We start from the raw sequence: 14,877 nt of genomic DNA on the forward strand, positions 1-14,877 counted from the left end.
GGATGAGGCCGCTGACAAGAGTCTTAACGTTTGCAGATTTTCTAGGCGTGTCCTGAGACTTTTGCGTTAACTAAAGCGTAAGCGTTTTAATTAAAAAGGAGCAGTGCATATTGTAGTAAAATTTCTCGAAATCTCATAAAAAACTCGATTAGAATAACGCGTCTTTTCCTATGTGGGAGTATACGAGAATACGCACCCACTGCCCCCCCCCCCTTTTTAGAGAGGGAGATAGCTGAACTCGTCTTTCGACGAGCTGCCTACGTACCTATTTCGAGGATCAAGCCATCTCGTAGTTCTGTTTTATGCCGCGAGCGTTTTTACTCAGCGGTTTTCGCCGTGTTGACCGCCTTGATCGTGATGACCGTGGCTGGGTCAGTGCTCTTTTCCGGATGGTCCGGTAGTGTTGTAGTGTCGGCTTCGGACTTGTGTTGAGTTTCGACGTCCGAAGCGTTTGCGTCGGCGGACAATGTTAATTCATCTTTCCTTGAAGCGTTTTTGGCCGAAGATTGATCTATCATCGTGCGCTTGCGATTTGCCATCGCAGAAGTCGCGGTTTGCCTTAACTTGTGCTCCGCAAGGAAGCATAGTCGCGACTGTTTCTGACATCCCCAGATAGTTGCGACTCCGTTTTGGGGTCGGGAATTTGACACCCAGGTAGTATGTCGATGGAACCGCTTGCATGGCGTTGAGCCATGGGGTTCCCATGATCACGTTGTAGATGGCAGGATGATCGACCACCGCGAACTCGACGATTTTCGTGATCTCCTTGGCCATGACTGGCAGCTGGATTGACCCGAGGGTCATCGATACTTCGCCTGAAAAACCCGTGAGCGGTTTCGGCGTTGGAGTTACTTCTCCGAGTTAGATGCTCATCCGATTGAGAGTGTCGCGGAAGATTAAATTGACCGTGGTTCCCGTGTCAATGAGTACTCTTCCGACTTCCAGATCTCGTATGACGAGATCTATGACGAGCGGATCGCAGTGAGGTTGATCGATCCCGCCAGCTTCCTCCTTCGTGAAGGTGATTGAGCAATTTTGACCGTCTCGGGGAGGAGACCATGTAGGCCAGTTTGCACTCGACTCTGCCTTCCGCTGATAAGCCTTGATGGCCGAAACCGTATCGTTGCAGTATTGCAATCCTCCGATGATCATATTGACTCTGCGATGATTGTTATCGTTTCCCTTGTTGTCCGGCCTTCTGCCGCGTTTATCCCCGGATTGGTTTCTTTGAGGGGATTTCTCCGCGGGCGGATTTCTGTCCGTCTTCGGGGGGCGATCGGTCTGGAGGATGAGATCTTTCACGCTGGTCACTTCCGAGAGCTCTCCAGCTAGTAGCTTCGCGGCCAGCCTTGCTCCCAAGACTTTGCAGTTAGTCGTGGAGTGTCCTCGGGACTGGTGGAACTCGCAGAAGGTGTTTTCGTCATATCGTTGATTGCGAGTCCATGTGTTACCTGTGGTTCGGCCTTGGTCTGAACTGATCGCGTAATTGTGCGCTCCTTGCAGACTTCCCCCTCGTGATGGACATACTTGTCGTTACGAGAGTTCTTCTTCTTCGTTTTCGGATCCACGTCTTTCGAGGATGGTCTTGCCGACTTATTTTTTTTTTGCGACAAGACTTTCGTTTCTTCCTCGATTATGATGTAGTCCGTTGCCTTGTGGAGGGCGTCCTGGATCATCCGCGGTTTGTCGAGGGTTATCCATTTTCTGAATTTCGACTTGTACGAGAGCGTTTTTCTGAGCGCGTCAATGGCCACCTTGTCGCTTATCCCGCTGACCCTGGACATTACCAGCTTGAATCGGCTGATGAACTTGCGGAGGGGTTCGTTCTCTCTCTGGGACAGACTCCAGAGATCGACATCGGAAGTTTCTTTGTCTATGAACATAGAATATTGTTTGAGAAATTCTGATGCGAGCTGTCGGAAACTCCCGATAGAGTTTCGCTTAAGGCGTGCGAACCATTCAAGGAATGCTCCTTCCAGACTCTTGACGAACTGGCCGCAATAGCTGGTGTCTTTTTCGCCGTCCTTCAGTCTCGCTCTTCCCATCGTAATGTGGAAAGCCTGAAGGTGCGCCTTCGGATCGGTCATACCATCATATTTTGGTACTTTGATTTTTCCCGGATCGGATACCCTCATATCTGAGATGCGAGTGGTGAAGGGGGTCTTCCGAGCCCCTTCCAGTAGCATGTCGATCTCGGGGGCAGAGCTGGTAGCGTGATGGATTTGGGATTTTACGGCTCTTACTTCTGCTGCAGTCTTGGTGATATAGTCGCGAAGATCGCGGATATCCGATGTCTCGCCAGCAGATTTCCGAGCCTGTCAGCGTTTACTGCGAGTGAGCTCGGTTTGCTTTTCAGCCAGCTCTTCTTGTTTTTTCCAATAGATGATTTCCTCCTCTTCTGTCATTGGTTTGTCGAACGTAGAGTTTTCCCGAGCAGATCGGCTTCTGGTCCTTCTTGGATGTCTGTCGACGTCCTCATCACTATCGTTGGAGACATCGCTAGGATCCAGGTCGACGTGCTCGACTTCGTTATCCAAATCCTTCGCGGTAGGCGGAGGACTTTCAGGATTCCCCTTTTCGGTGGGAGATTTTTCGCTAGGGTTTTGACCCGAAGGTCGTTCCCGCACGGCTCCAGGCCTATCGAATGGGGTGGCGAAGTCGAGTCTTTTCCTGCGGACTTAAGGTGGTTCTGCGGGGACGGATCGCTCGGGTCCTTGCCGTTAAGGTTTCAACCTGTTTGGTCAAGGTGCTCACGAGCCTGTCCTGTTCTTCCGACCTTTTTTCGTAGGTGGCGAACATCTTATCAAACTCCTCGAGCGCCGCGTCGTTGGCTGGTTCTTTGGCCGCGGATACGTCCGCTGCTGGAAGAGGAGTCTGCATGTTATCCGCGTCGTCAGTTGACATGTCTGGTTGAGCGTGATGTGGTTGAGAGTTAGATTGATCCGTACCCCCCCCCCCCTCCTTCTAGCGCCAAACTGTGGAAACCAAAATTCGCACTGTCGATTTCCATCTAAATTAGGAAACTAGGAAAACCCTAATTCTCCAGAGGTTCTGGAGATCTTTTAATACCACACGCTAAGCAATCAGAACACGATATATCAATGACAAGTATAGAAATCGTAAGAAGAGAGCAAAATAGATCTTATTCCAAATCTGTGTTTGAGCGTTACAACAAGATATAAGCCTGGGCTCGAGAGCTGTCGGCGAGATTCCTAGTTCTAGCAACCCTAAGACGGCTAAACCTAATTGAGTCGCAGCTCGAAATAACAAAAACGGAAATATGCCTAAATCGCTCTAAGTGCTAAGTTTTCTCTGAAAAAGTCTCTCTCCCATGCCTCTCGCCTAGGACTCCTTATATACTTGCCCCTAGGTCGGTTTACGCTTTTCCTCTTCTGCCCTTAAGCCGTCATAGCATAAAAATGGAGATATTCCATTTTTTCCGATCTTCGTAATTGTTTTCAAAATTTCGTATTTATCCATGGAAACTTGACATTTATCTTTCCTTGCGAACCAAGCGTAAACCGTGATGCGGCTTACGGGCTGTTGGTTAAGAAATTGTGAGTTGGGCCTCGAGTCATGTCTTAGGTCCCTTTGGGCCGTCTTCTAACTCGAAGCGTTTATTACGGCTTCTTTCGATAAAGAACAAACTTTCCGTGGTTTTTACCGCAAGGTTTGATTGAGGACTTAGAATGGCGGAAAACATGAAATGGGTTCGCTACGGTCTTCGGGAGATAGCATCGAAGGATAGACAAGAATGCATGGACTAGTGTCGTATCGACGTTTCGGAAGAGCTCGGTCGCTACGTAGCGACCGAAGGCACGAGCTCGGTCGCTATGTAGCGACCGGACAGCGTGCATGTGCGGTAGTAGCGTAATGGCCGAGCTTGGTTTGTCCGTGTTCCGATCGTCATACTCGAACCTATCCGTAGTTGGTTTGGGTATGTTTCCGATAGCTTATGTTTGATCTAAATAGAATTCGAACGAAGCTTTATCTTGGGAACATACGTTGTGACGTTTTCTTGACCGAGCACGATTTGTTGCGGAAAGACACACTTGCATTTTGCAGAGATTTGGACGTTGACTTCGTCGTAACCGTTTTTGACCCCAACATGTAGCCTGAATGATATCCCAAAAACACACACGCTTTAGAACGAGGCTGAAATTTGTTTCTATCTTAGGTGAAGTTGAGCAATAAGCGAGGCAACCAAACACCTTTAGACCATCATAATCAACTTTCTTCAGAGTATAAACCTCATATGGAGATTTTTCTTTAAGAAGAGGAGTAAGAAGTCTGTTGATGGTAAACACTGCAGTGAGAATGTAATCACCCCAAAACTCTAGAGGAATGTGAGATTGGAACATCAGAGCACGTGCAACATTAAATATGTGCTGATGTTTCCTTTCCATTCTTGAGTTTTGTTCTGGAGTCTCTGGACAAGAATGATAAGCCTCAATACCTTTCTTCTTATAGAGATCAACAAACTTCAATTCAGGAGCATTATCTGATCTTACTGCCTTGACAATAGCCTTGTATTGTGTTTCAACCATATGAATGAACTCGGGAAACACTGTTAAGACCTCATCCTTAGTGCAAATAAGATAAACCCAAGTCACACGTGTATGATCGTCGACAATAGTCAGAAAATATATGAAACCCTCAACTGTAGACACAAAAAACGGTCCCCATATGTCTATGTGTAAGTGATATCGCTCAAATTATCCTAAAAAATGATTTACACTCTAAAATAAGAGGTTCAATTGTAGTACTTAGGGATCGAATACACAAGGAGCTAGGGTACACAATAGATCCTAATCAACAGTGATTAAGCTAGGTAAATTATGAAAACAGTAAACAACAAGCAAGGCGAACAAGGCAGTTGTTCAGTTTGATTAGTTTGAGGTTTGTAAACAGGTATTAGAAATCACTAGATCTAGGGTTTATATTCAGGTAATTATGATTATAGAGGTATAGAATACTTCGGTTGTCAATCCTAGAACTCGACTTCTACTGTAAAGATACCCAACTTTCGCATGTGATTCTTTTGTTTTGACTAAGTCCAATATCTCAGTTGTCGCTTGTTGATATGGATCGAACGTCGATCGATGTTTAGGTAAGAACGTCGATCGATGTTCACTTAGACATGCCTTAAAGAGTTGATCGATAGGTTCGGTAATATTGTCTAAATCAGTTTTCGCTTGTTTCTAGCAATACTAGCTGAAAGGAATTAATTCTGGTGCAAAACCTACCGTTGTAGTTGTCCGCAATCCTAACTAAGTTCAAGGTTCTAGTTAGCTACTATAGAACACAAGCATTAATCACAATTCTGTGAATGATATTTATCACCTTAGAAATTCTATATTTTGGGTTAATCCTTCATAACCTATTTGAACCCTAAATCTAACAGATGAATTACTCAGACATAGCAAAGCAATTCATAAACATAAACTGAAAAATGCATAAATAGAATAGAGTTAGAAATAGTGGAGTTCCAATACATATCTCGGAAGAAGTCTTGGATCTTTTCTCCAAATCTACTAAAAACCCTAAGTATTGTTTGCAATAAAAAATAGAAAATATGAAAGCGTGTGTTGCCTAGAACAATTAAAGAGGACATAAATATTAGGTTAAAATAGGCTAGGGATACTTCTATAAATGTGTTGTGACTGGGACTTAAGTCGGCTGAAAACCTAGACGGGTCTCGTGCGCTTCGCTGTCGATCGATGGCACATGATGTGCATCGATCGATATTTATCTCTGATTGTCGACCTTCGGACTGGTTTGATGGTCAGCTATGGGTTTCTTCTCATTTTATCTCCAAAATGTACCAAAATAACCACTTTCCTCCAAAACACTCCTGAACCTGTAAATATGCTAAAAAGACTCCAAAACATAATAAATAGTTCCTAAAATACCTATATACCATGGCTAAAAATAGGTAAAATCTATGGTATATCAACTCCTCCACACTTATCCTTTTGCTTGTCCTCAAGCAAAACAAAGAGTAGTCTTTATGAAAGAGGTTTGAAAACGGCAGAGACTCACATAATTTAAGAACTCACCATCATCACCTCTACAATGTTGCAAGTCACATCAAATCAATTCAAACTTTTGAGGTATTCTATATACCATATCATAGCTTAGCAACCAAATCCATCTAACCAGCAACTTAGCTAATAATGTCTAACTATCCCATCTACTGACCTCTTTTATTACATATATAAAAGTGTAGGCTTTACCTTGGGAGTATCGATCAAAAGACACATGGACTCTTAATCAAGCAAGTTTCTGAACATACATGTAGTCTTATCTGATCCATTTCTTCCCTCTTTTTCTCTTCCTGAATCTCAATTCCAGTGAACAATGATGCTGATACAGTCCATCTTATTCATCTTCTTTTCGATTTTTCTTTCTTTTTTTTCTCATTTTTTTTATTTCTTGGCAAAGTGTAGGCGAATAATGGAGGTAACAGGAGACACTCCTATCCCTCGCTTCCAACGATGTGTGATCATTCCATTATAGTGGAATAATGGGGTCGCATGAGACACTCCTACCCCTCTAAACCGTAGGAAATAATTTTAATCTTTTATTCTTATGAATGCCGAAGAGAGAGAGAGAAGGGAATCAGAAACACAAAGCTTTTTACCTTCCAGACTTGCAGGAGGAATCCGATCTAATGTATACCAAGCCCCAAGAAAAGCAGATTAAGCTCAGTTAGGTTTGAGGTCAGCTTTGGTTCCTTCAAACATTCTCAGCAAGTATGGAGATTTGGCAGGTGATCCACTTTAGTATCTCTAATACACTATGCAGTTAATAAATCTAAGAGTGGTGCTAGAGAGTTGTTAGATATTAAGTGAAATTGAAAAAGTTCATTGTCCATTTCTTGACTCAATAAAAAACTTTTTGAATTTTTTTTATAAAACTCATAAATAAACTAAATATTAGTAAGCCTCCTCCCGGACTTAAATACACTGTCCCCAGTGTATATCTAGTCGAAGTTTGGTGATAACATAAATCATAAGTACACAATTTAACAAGGAAAAACGATATACCTGGCCGCCGATGTTGATGTCGATCGACACAATTAAGTGTCCGTTGATCGTTGCTGGTGTGGTACTGTCGATCGATGTCGACCTTTTCTCATCGGTCCATAGGCTGAGCAATCGTCTCCTCGGATATCTTTTAATTTGTTTTTTTTGACCTGCAATAAATTAAATGCAAAAATCAGTAATAAATTCAAAATAAAACTAAGTAAAACTTACCTAATAGTGGGTTGTCTCCCACTCAGCGTTTTGTTATAGTCATTTAGCTTGACTTTTGAAGGTTGGTTGACTAGTATGGAGGGGACTGACTACTTGCTGAAAAACAAGTGCTACATCTTCTTTGCTCATCTGAAACCAGGTACCAACGAAGCCTCTTATGGCTTCATCTCCTCTGGTCCACTGGTTTTTCAGTATCTCCTTATCAACCTCATTGACATGCATCCTGTACTGAAGGTTTCCAATACAGCCTTGCTGCATTCTAAGTCTGGCATGAGTTGTTTTCTCGACGTCCTCAAATCTCTGGGAAAAATCCTCCTTCATCAAGTCTTGAGAAAAATTAATCTCATCAAGCTTGTCTTCTAATAGCTTCACTGTTACCAGCCTTCCTCGTAAAGATGCGTGACTATTATCGATCGATGGTTGTGTGTAACCGTTGATCGATGCTTCTGATCGGATCACATTTTGTTTCCGAATCACGTCTATCTCCTCTTTCAGCTCATCCATGCGTACAATTAGTCTGTCAATGCTGTTGTTGATCGGGTAGTAGACATCATCAAGCCTCCTGTAGGAGTCATCCAGTGAAATCTCCTAGGCTTTATAGGTCACATGTACCATGTCATCAATCTCTGCTCTGTTATAAGTGTCTGGTGATATCACTCAAATTACCTTAAGGAGTGATTTATACTCTGTCAAATAAGAGGTCGAGTTGTAGCACTGAGGGATCGAATTCACAGGGACTAGGGCACACAAAATATCTAATAGTTATATGGTTAAGCTAGGCTAATAGATTATAAAGCTGTAAATATAGTAAACTTGGATGGGCGAACAAGGTAGTTGTTCTTATGGGACTTAGAGTTGTTTGATGGAAGGATGGTTTCTAGATCTAGGGTTTCTATTCAGGTAATCAGGATTATAATGATATAGAGACTAATTGTTGTATGCAAGATATTAAAGAGCTCAACACTTATAAGAACAAATCGATCAGCATTCGCCTTCTAGATTCGTCCATTGACTATATCTAATGATCTCAACAATCGATTTTCGATCAATTAGAAAGTGTCGATCGATGATTTTAGAGGAATATCGATCGAAACACCTTTCACGACGTCGATCGATTATTCTATTGAAATATTGATCGACACCTTTCTAGCAACCTTTGCGCGCGGGTTGATAAAGTACTCACTAGGGTTGTAGATTAGTTGCATCTCACGGCTCTTGAGGCCGTGTTTCTTGTCAGCGAGGTAAGCACTATTCCCACTCTATGACGTTGCTTGATCCATCAACGTGCATGACCTATTCTCCCTCTTCCTTGGTTTCGCTTCAGAGGCATACTTCTTGTTCAAGAGCCGGGAGCAAGGTCGGGTAGAACTTGGCCACAAAGTCTGCCAGGACCTGTGACTTTATAGATGTGGCTGGTCGAAAGATTACGTCGTACTCCCCTAGTTCCACAGCCCATTTAGCTAAGCGTCCGGAGACTTCGGGTTTGTGGAGAACCAACTTTATAGGGAAGGAGGTGACAACCAAAATTGGGTGAGCCTGGAAGTAGGGTCGCAGCTTACGAGCGCGACTATCAGGGCTAGGGCCAGCTTCTCCAGATGGCTGTAGCGGGTTTCCGCATCCAGGAGAGCCTTATTTACATAGTAGATTGGTAGCTGCTTGCTTCCCTCCTCGCGTATTAGGACGGCGCTTACGGCGTGCTTCGAGACTGCTAGATACAACAGCATGACCTCGTCGAGCAGTGGCTTGGATAGGAGAGGAGGAGTGGTGAGATACTCCTTAAGCTCATGGGGAGCGGATTCACACTCTTCCGTTCACTGGAAGTCCTTTGGGGTTTTTGAGGGTTCCAAAGAAGGCATGAGATTTGTCGGAGATTCTAGAGATGAATCTATTCAATGCCGCCATTCTTCCTGTTAGCCTTTGAACCGCCTTGACGTTCTTCAGGGAAGGGATCGAATGAATGGCTCTGATTAGCTCTGGGTTGGCCTCAATGCCCCGGTGGGTTACAATGTACCCGAGGAACTTGCCGGATCTGACCTGGAATGAGAATTTGGCTGGTTGAGTTTCATGTTGTGCTTCCTGAGAGTGGAGAAGGCTTGTTGCAGGTGGGATATGTGGTCTTCAGCCTCTAGGGACTTGACCAGCATGTCATCGATGTAGACCTCCATGGTTCGCCCTATCTGCTCTGCAAACATCATTTTCACCACTCGCTGGTAGGTTGATCCCGCGTTTTTCAAGCCAAAGGGCATAACCTTGTAGCAATAGATCCTTCTGGACGTCATGAAGGATGGTTTCTCATGGTTTTCTGGATGGATAAGTATTTAATTATAGCCGGAGAAAAACGTCCATGAAGCTCATCAGCTGATGCCCCGCGGTGGCGTCGACCAGCTTGTCGATATGAGGTAGAGGGAAGGGGTCCTTTGGACATGACTTGTTGAGGTCCATGAAGTCTATGCATACTCTCCACTTCCCGTTCTTTTTCTTGACTATGACAACGTTGGCTAGCTGATATACCTTGGATTTGACACATTTTTATCCATGGTATATAAGTATTTTACTATATATATATCTATGTTTTCTACTCTTCTAGGTATGTTTTCAGGTTCAGGTGCATTTCGGAGTAAAGCTATGATTTTGGAGCATTTTGGAGCTTAAAGGACATTTCACCCGAGCTGACCACTTAGAGGTCGACGAGAGGAAGAACAATCGATCGATGCACATCAGTGCTGACGATCGATATCAGGAAATGCCTCGACAGATGAAGATTAATATCGATCGATGTACACAAGTACCATCGATCGATGTCGAGACACCAGACGCGACATTTTGGATTCAGCAGACTTAAAAACCAAGGCCAAGCCAAATTACCAAAATGCCCTGATTGGAACTCCTTGTTTTCATTTCTTTTCATCTATACTATGAGTTTCTATTCCTTTATTGTTATGAATTGCTTTGCTATGTCTGAGTAGTTCAACTGTTAGATCCAGGGTTCAGATAGGTTTGTGGGATTAGCCCCAAACTATAGATCTGCCTTGTGATATTCATGATAGATTTGTATTCATTGCTTGTTTTAGCCTTGCTAACTAGAACTTGATCATAGGATTGCATACTCAAGCACCCTTGTTATCCCATCCTGACATCTATCTATCATATTAGGACTGCTAGACAGGGCTAATCGCCAATTTAGCATCTTAGTAGGGCATTTCATACTCGCGCATAGGCCTGGCTAGAACCCGTCGATCGATGTGCTCAACTGACTATCGATCGACATTGGCAAAGGTGTATCGGTCAACGTCTTAATAGACCATCGATCGACACTCTCTCGTTGTCTGCATACTAACCGTTGAGACACGAGATCTAGTCTATTAACCAGTGGTACATGCGACAGCTGATCACTGAGTTAAGCGAATGAGCTCTAATATATCATGCATGCAACAGTTAGGCATCTATAGGTACTACATCTGAATCTCTTTTGATGAGAGTAACACTCGTTAGGGCAATTTGAGTGGTATCAAATTTGGCACCGTTGCCGGGGAGCTTTGATCGCCATTAGATTTAGTTTTATTGATTCTTATTCTTTTTTCTACCCCCTTTCTAATAATCTTTTTCTTGTCTTTTCAGGTGCATGCCCAGCGGTACCAGAAGAAACAAGGAGAAAGACTTGCTGTTCTCAGACGATCCTGCTCATTTGGAATGCACCATCCGTAGAGGTAAACGTTCCACATCGCTCGACGCAACAACTTCATCGTCTATCGATACGCACAACCAACCGTCGACCGACACCAGACCATCATCGTCGATCGATCCTGATCGTTCGACAATGATCGATACTACACCGCGTACGACGATCGATACCGTGTCGTCAAAAATGGTAAACATTATTATTCTAACTCAGGACGAGAACGGAAACCTGTATGACAAGGCCGGTCATCTGCGTAATGCAACAGGTCAGAAAATAGATGCTCAGGGAACTGTAATCCCTGATGCTGATGCTACAGGAGCTGCTCAACTTGTAGACGAGGACGCTCGATCGAAACCACTGGCCGACTACAATCCCCCAGATGAGTACTATTCCAACAGATCAGCTACTCGACTTCCGGAGATCCAGAAGCAGAATTTCGAGCTGAAGCCTCAATACTACACTCTCGTGTCGCAGATACCCTACTCTGGGTTACCGCACGAGCATCCTATGGACCATTTGGAACGGTTCGAGGATCTAATCACTGCTATTCGGATGGAAGGAGTCCCCAAAGATTACCTGCTGTGCAAGCTCTTCAGATACACGCTTAATGGAGAAGCGATGCACTGGCTTAGGCAGCAACCCACAGGATCTTTAACATCCTGGAACGATATCAAGAATGCTTTCTTACGAAACTTCTTCGATGAGGCGCGCGCTGAAGAACTTCGGAACAAAATTTCCACATTCTCGCAGAAGGTTGGAGAGTCTTTCAAAGATGCGTGGATTAGATTTAGGTTCTTCCAGCGAGACTGTCCACACCACAGATTTAACGAAGTGCAGCTGCTAAGCACTTTCTTCCGAGGTCTCGCCTTACAGTATCAAATAGCCCTTGATACGGCGAGTGAAGGAAACTTCACTACTCGGAATACGTTAGAAGCTGTGAGACTTATCGAAAACCTTGCTAACAGCAGCAGCACCAAAAACACTGACTCTGAACGGAAGAAGTCTGTAGCCTCTATCGGGAAGGAACAGATGGACGAAGTAAGAGCTAAGTTAGATGTGGTGCACGAGCTTCTTAAGAAGCAAGTCTGTTCAGCTGAAGGAGAAGTAGCAGATACGGAAGGAGAAGAAAATGTGAACTACATCGGAGGTACCGGATTCCAGAAATTTGGAAACCAGGGCGGAAACAGAAACTTCTTTGAAAATGGCCAAAGAAGTAACCAAAGTTTACAATTTCAAAAACCCTTCAACAACAACAAAATCTACTCGAACTCTTACTACCAAAATCCACCACCCCAGACTCAGGAAAGCAAGATCGAAGAAATGCTTGATCGAGTACTGTTGGGACAACAACAAATCACCGTGGATTTCAACGGTAAAATAGACTCCGCCTACAACAATCTGAACACCAAAATCGAGACCTTAGGGACTCAGGTGAGAAAACTTGAAACCCAAGTAATTCAGACGGGCGAGACTATAAAGAGGCAAGAAGCTTTCGCTAGAGAGGTAGGATCCGACAAAGGGAAACACCACGTAAATGCCATCATAGATGATGATTTCTGGCAAGTGGTGAGAAATGAAAAGCTTGAGGAAGGAGACTTCGAAATCGAAAGCTCCATGAGTCTCGGCGGATCCCAATGGTGTCGACCGATGTCGATGAACTCGCATCGATCGACAGACCATGATGAAGATCGATGGACGGATTACTCCAGTCATCGATCGACGTCGTCTGCCAAATCGACTGAATGCAATGCGGTTCGAATTCTAACTCATGAAGAATTCGCAGCTAAGCATCCTCACCCACCCTCCCCTTTCTATGATAAAATCGATCGATCGGTTGAGCCAACCATCGATCGACAGAGTGAGTCCGACGTCGATCGTCACAACACACCTCCCATCGATCGACAGGCACCTCTGACATACCGAGTGCGGTTACCCTCAATCGATAATGATTACATCAACGCACTCAGACCACCACCTAAACCATTAGCTAACCCACCCGAACCAAAACCCAACCCTTTAAATAGTTCACCAGAATCAGTTCAAGAAGAACAAGAAGCTGAAGGGAGAAGGTTAAGGAAAAGAAAGGAGAAGATTCCTAAAAACCTTAAGCAGGAAGCTAACGATAAGGAGATGGATGGTTTCACTAAAAGAGTCCTCAGAATCCCAATCGAAAAACCTTTTGATGAAGCTTACTTCACACACCGGTTGTGGATGTTCTTCAGAGAAACAAAGGTAACTGAGGAGGACATTAGGAGAATGTTTCATCAAGTCAGAGAGAAGATGAAACACAGGATCACATTGACGAAGAAGAGTGATCCTGGGAAGTTTGCAATACCATGCGTAGTCAAGGGTGTTGAATTTCCCCATTCAATGTGTGACACAGGAGCATCAGTTAGTATCCTCCCTAGGATCATGGCAGACCAGCTTGGTTTGACCATCGAACCTCAACGGAATCCTTCACCTTCGTGGATCTTTCAGAGAAACGATCAGGAGGAATCATAAGAGATCTGGAGGTACAGATTGGTAATGCCCTTGTCCCTGTAGATTTTCATGTCCTAGACATCGAGCTTAACTGGAACTCTTCACTTCTGCTTGGAAGATCTTTCCTAGCTACAGTAGGAGCCGTATGTGACATGAACAAAAACAAATTGTGTCTAACGCTCATAGACCCAAACATCCACTACGACCCCATCCGACCTAAGAGAAAGGTCATTAATTCTGTGGATTACGGGAAAGAACTTGGCTTCATTGGCGCATGCCATTGTGGAGCAGAGTATGAATCGGAGTACGAAACAGAGTACTCGGAATCGATCGACACCACCACCTTTCCATCGATCGATTCCAATGAGTCAACGGTGACCGATGACCGCAACAACACGTCACTCGACGTAATGCACCCAGTTGACCATTTCGCTTCAGCTAATCATTGTTACCAACACTTTGCCTTCCAACCTCCAAGCAAGAGAGGACATGATGATTATTCCATAGGCAGTTGGGCAGACAGTGGTTTCCATGAAAGTTTTGCAGTTGACACTGTAATTACTTCACCTAGTGAGGAACATACAGAGGAACACGATGAGGATTTTTGGAAAGAACGTGCAATAGAAATGTCTTTGCAGGATGAAAGACTTGAAACACCTAAGTTCACCAACACGTTTCCAACATAGTTCGATGCTGTGCACTCCACATCGGTCGATACCCACCCTCGTCCAGCAAAACAACCGCTCACATCGATCGACACACGTAATGGAACATCGATCGATATTCGCGCCGCAACAAAAATTCAGGAGCAGGAGAATATTCCCTCCCCAACTAGGTTTAAGATACCTATATAAATCGTTTTGCACCCCCGAAACCACCTACACACATCATAGCAAACACACAAGCAAAAAAGATGAACACTCTTCCTTCTACATCAACAGAAAAATCCATGAAGAGCAATCATCTCAAGAACACAAGTTCTGCAGAAATTACTCTGCCATCGATCGATGCAACTGTATCTACATCGATCGATACTACTCTAAACCCTAATCTTTCTATTTCTAAATTGAATGATTATGCAAACATTGATTACGGTTTTCTAACACCTGATGAATTTGGTATTTTCAGGGACCCAGATGGCAACACACGTGCAATGGATGGAAGGATTTTACAAGTGTCCAGAGAGGACATAGCAGACATCCTTCAAGTAGCCAATGGACCTGACAACCTATTCTCACAGCAACATGGCACTCCAGACGTCATTCAAACAGATCCTAACAACCACGTAGGAGTCGCCACAACAGAGATCAATCCAGATCTATCACGCCAACCTAATGGGCAAGCATCAATCGACGGTACATTGGAGACATCGATCGACAGGTAACACCAACGTCGATCGATAGAGATGAATCGACGTCGATCGACAGACGGTATGAATGTGGAAACCGCGCTTTTGAC

The 14,877-nt window shown here is 44.1% G+C and overlaps 1 non-coding gene across 1 annotated transcript; it reads right to left on the reverse strand.

Moving 5' to 3' along the window:
* Nucleotides 1–11,655: 11,655 nt before the first annotated feature.
* LOC125578781 lies at nucleotides 11,656–11,762 on the reverse strand. Its single transcript, XR_007316864.1, has one exon. It is a non-coding gene; the product is annotated as a small nucleolar RNA R71 (small nucleolar RNA).
* Between the last annotated feature and the right edge of the window lie 3,115 nt (nucleotides 11,763–14,877).

The sequence above is a fragment of the Brassica napus genome, chromosome A9 (assembly GCF_020379485.1).
Source record: "Brassica napus cultivar Da-Ae chromosome A9, Da-Ae, whole genome shotgun sequence".
Lineage (NCBI taxonomy): Eukaryota > Viridiplantae > Streptophyta > Magnoliopsida > Brassicales > Brassicaceae > Brassica > Brassica napus.